At 42.5% G+C, this 4,227-nt stretch overlaps 2 pseudogenes; both read left to right on the top strand.

Moving 5' to 3' along the window:
- The first annotated feature begins 1,815 nt into the window (after positions 1–1,815).
- On the top strand, positions 1,816–3,076 carry LOC149212429 (ethylene-overproduction protein 1 pseudogene; annotated as a pseudogene).
- Positions 3,077–3,188: 112 nt separating this feature from the next.
- Positions 3,189–4,227, top strand: LOC149212428 (ubiquitin-like-specific protease 1D pseudogene; annotated as a pseudogene).

Genomic DNA, 4,227 nt, shown 5'->3' with positions numbered 1-4,227 from the left:
GTGTTAATGAGGGTGCGATAGTAATATGGCACCCATAGCAAGTTAAGCAATCGTGATTGCTCGACACCGTGGACCCATTACTCTGTTTCCAACGCTGTAACACTCGTTTCTTCATTGTAAACTCTCTTCATGTATTTTTTTGTCGCTAAGTGTGGTAATTTAGCGTGGTCTGCGAGGTCCCAATCCTCCATCTTCAATAGTGGGATTCGCGCAAGCCACGAACCTTCAAAAGGAACCTACTCAAGTAGCAGGGGCGTGGAAATGGTGAATTTCTCCGAGTCTGGGTCCTTTGTAATCTTCTCCTTTCCCTTTCTCGGAGGGATATACCCAGGTAGCTTCGTGATAGGTTCCATGCCTTCAGCGTCAATATCTTTTGTTCCCTTGCCTTCTTCCGCCTCCAAGTCTACAACCTTTTGCGTATCTTTTGTTCGTTGCGTATCTTTCTTTTCTGCTGGTGTCGCGGTATGCTTCCTTGGGGAAGCGCATATCTGTACCGGCTTTTTCTGCTTCTCCTTTGCTGCAAGTTTATTTTCTTTCACAACAGGTTGTTTGTCTTTCACCATGCACTGTTTTGGCCTTGGTGACCTCGATGCAGGGGGCACCGCAGGCGTAGCCTCAAAACTAGATATTTCAGGTCCTGGAGCGTCGAACACAGCGGCTTCCAAACTCAAGGCTTCGGCAGGGTTGGCGGCAGTCATCCTCTCCATAAACAACTCACTGGCTTCACGAGAAACATATGTGTGTGCGAAGAATTCCTCCCAAAACGCCCAAAGCATGAGTGACAGACAACAAATTTCAACAACTCCTCTAAGGGCGCAAAGTGTTCATTGTTGGGCCGGCATGCGGAATTTATAGAGGGTTTTGAATTCAAGTCCGACAGTTCCCCCAAAATTTTGACAATTAATGATGTTTTGGCGGCAGATCTTCAAATATTTATGCCTTAAATGTCGCCAATCCACTCCTCTTAACCATCTTTTGGCTATCAAGTCATGAACAGTGACTCTAACGATCACTTTTCTGCTGCGCTGCACAGTGCCTCCCTCCATGGCACAGTTTTCTGCGCACAACTTCTTATGTTGCAACTTCACCATTTTCCACGCAGCCACCTGCTGCGTAGTCCTCCGACCCTAGCAATGTAGTTTATAGTCTCGTGCTACCTTGCAACTGCCTGGAGCACTAAGACTGTCCTGCCTCCATATAGTCATTGCGCAGGATCCCCTGTATACAACTTCAATCAGCTCCTATTCACCCTTCTCGGAAAAGGTTCTCCATTCATCTTCACGCGCTGAATTGCGCCTCCATCTGTAATTTCTTTGATAATATATGGCCCCAGCCAATGCATTTGGAATTTCCCAAGAAATTTAGTGAATTTACTATCATATAATAGGACAAGATCATTTACCTTGAACATGTGAAGCTTGATGTGGCAATCGTGCTGTTATCACTCAAGAAAAAATAGTTTAAATTCTGAACATCAATTTTTTAAATTTGTCAAAGGGTTGGTGTCAGTTTTGGGTCTAGTCTTTTCATCTTGTTTTAGAGTCTTGTTAAGAGTCTTGCTAGTGTGTCAAATGGGGTCAATTCTCTGTTTTAGTCCATCAATGGTCTCACACCACACCTAAGCTCCATATGTCAATCCTATTTCAAAGTTCACAGCGCAGAAACCTCCGTCTAGGTGATTTCGTAGCGCAAAACACCGATTTTGCACTAACTGCGCTATGAAATCGGGAATTCGTGCTGATCCATAGCAAATCTCACCCCAGCTGTCATATATTCTGCAAGAAGTTTACGGGGATAACATGTGCAGGGTCTTACATGTCGGTCTTGACGCGTGTTCTGTAACCTTCAAATTTGATTCTTGCCTGTACCATTCAAATCGGGACTTCCATCCAAAACCAAATCCGAAAATTCTCTATTAAGACCGAAACTTCTTATTCTGGTTTCGATTTGTGATCAATCTGGCAGTATCACTTCTGAGAAGAACGGGCTCTTGCCACCTTCCTTTGTTTCTAATTTGCAAAATGTCTTGAAGAACAGAAAGATAGAAAAACCCCCAGAAGAAGCGAAAGCTGGTCTGTATTTGGAACAGTGTTTTGTCTTTAGAGGCCTAGGTGAAACTAAGTTGCTGCGGCGTAGTTTGCGATCTGCACGCCAGCACGCTTGTCGAGTCCATGAAAAGATAGTATTTTCAGTCTGGCTGAGGTATGAGAAACGTGAAGAAGAACTTGATGATATGTCATTAATGACTTGTAATGGTAGGGCGTTGGAATGCCCTAAAGCTGCGCTGGTTGATGGATATTCACCCGTTACTGTTTTTGATCCTTGTCCTTGTCGAGAAACCTTAGACAACAGGGAAATGGCATCGGAGGAATGTTCTACTTCATCTGTCACTAGAGATGACGTTGTTTTTTGCATAGATGAGGAGGAGGTAGTTTGCAATCGTGAAAACATTGCTGCTCTTTCAAGTCCTTTTCATACTATGCTCTTTGGATGCTTCACTGAATCACAGAGAACAAAAATAGGTTTTTCCCATAATGGGATCTCTGCTTAGGGCATGAGGGCTGTGGATGAGTTTAGCAAAACAGGTTGTTTGGAACCATTTCCACCAGAGGTTGTGTTGGAGCTGCTAATATTTGCCAACAAGTTCTGCTATGAAAAGATGAAATCCGCCTGTGACAAATGTTTGGCAGCCCTGGTTCTAAATGTGAATGATGCAGTGATTTTTATTGAGTATGGTCTCGAGGAGAATGCAGAATTGCTGGTTGCTTCCTGCCTACAGTTTTTTCTCAGGGATCCTCCAAGGTCTTTACACCATCCACAGGTTGCAAGCTTATTATGTAAACCGGAAGGCAGGAAAAGACTGGAAATGATTGGGCATTCATTGTTTGCTTTGTACTCCTTTTAAAGTCAAGTAGCCATGGAGGATGACATGAAGTCAGACACCACAGTGCAGCTTTTAGAAAGATTGAGAGAATGTGCCACTTCTCATAGGCAGAAAGCACTTGTATTGCATCAACTGGGTTGTGTGATGCTAGAAATGCCAGATATCGAGATTTGTTCAAGATTCACATTCTAGGATGCCCTACGGTGATATCGACGGATCCAGCTCTCAACAGATATATCTTATTGAATGAAGGCCGAGGACTAATTCCTGGATACCCGCAGTCTATGCTTGACTTATTGGGAAAATGGAACATTGCTGTTGTTCAAAGCGATCTTCATAAAACCATGAGAGGAGCCATGCTAGCATTGATCAATCCCTCCATGATCAAAGACCACCTGCTTTCTGATATCAACGAGTTCATGGACATATATCTGCAAGACGGAAAAAGGACATCCGAATTTACTACCCTGAAAGAGACCATCCAGAATCTGTTGAAATTTGTCTCTCTGACATGGAATCCCTGGCTCCCTTACAATTTTTGTCTTCAGCAATTATAAACTTCTACATACAGTACCTCCAAAGATCTGAATTTCTACGTACTGAGCACAAGCATGACTATCACTTCTTTAACACTTTCTTTTATAGTAAACTCGAGGAAGCTTTGGATTCTAAGTGTAAGCAAGAAGATGGGAATTCCTTTCCAAAGCTTCGGAGTTGGTTTAAAGGAGTAAACATATTTGAGAAAGCGTATATCTTTTTGCCAATTCATGCTTGTCAGCATTGGAGTTTGGCAATTATCAGTATTCCTGCCAGAGAAGATGAAGATGGTCCCATTATTCTTCATTTGGACTCATTGGGTTTACATACTAGTCGGACCATCTTTGAAAATATTCGGAGCTACTTGAAAGCTGAACGGGAACATTTAAATCAGGCCGATGTCCCTGTACAAGTTCCAATTGCAGAGAAAATATGGAAAGATTTGCCACGCAATATTCAAGAGAAGAAAATTCAGGTACCTCAGCAGGAAAATGATTACGATTGTGGTTTGTTTGTTCTTTTCTTCATGCAACGTTTCATTGAAGTAGCCCCGCCAAGACTAAGAAAGACAAATTTGGATAGGTTTGGTAGAAAGTGGTTCCAACCTGCTGAAGCTTCACATTTGAGAGATTCAATTAGAATCTTGCTTGAGAAGCATTTCAAAGAAGCAGAAAAAAGCATTCAGGATACTATGGATAATGGTTCACTTCCAGTAGTTCTAGAGGACTTGGAGTGAAAGCAAAGTTTATTGAGGATATGGTACAGGATGTTCCTATCAATTCTTTAAAATCCATTTTGAAGAAGCA

This window comes from Pinus tabuliformis, chromosome 1_1 (genome assembly GCF_031772625.1).
Source record: "Pinus tabuliformis cultivar Carrire ecotype Pingquan chromosome 1_1, CPIR1, whole genome shotgun sequence".
Lineage (NCBI taxonomy): Eukaryota > Viridiplantae > Streptophyta > Pinopsida > Pinales > Pinaceae > Pinus > Pinus tabuliformis.
This window is presented reverse-complemented; position numbering and strand designations above follow the sequence as displayed.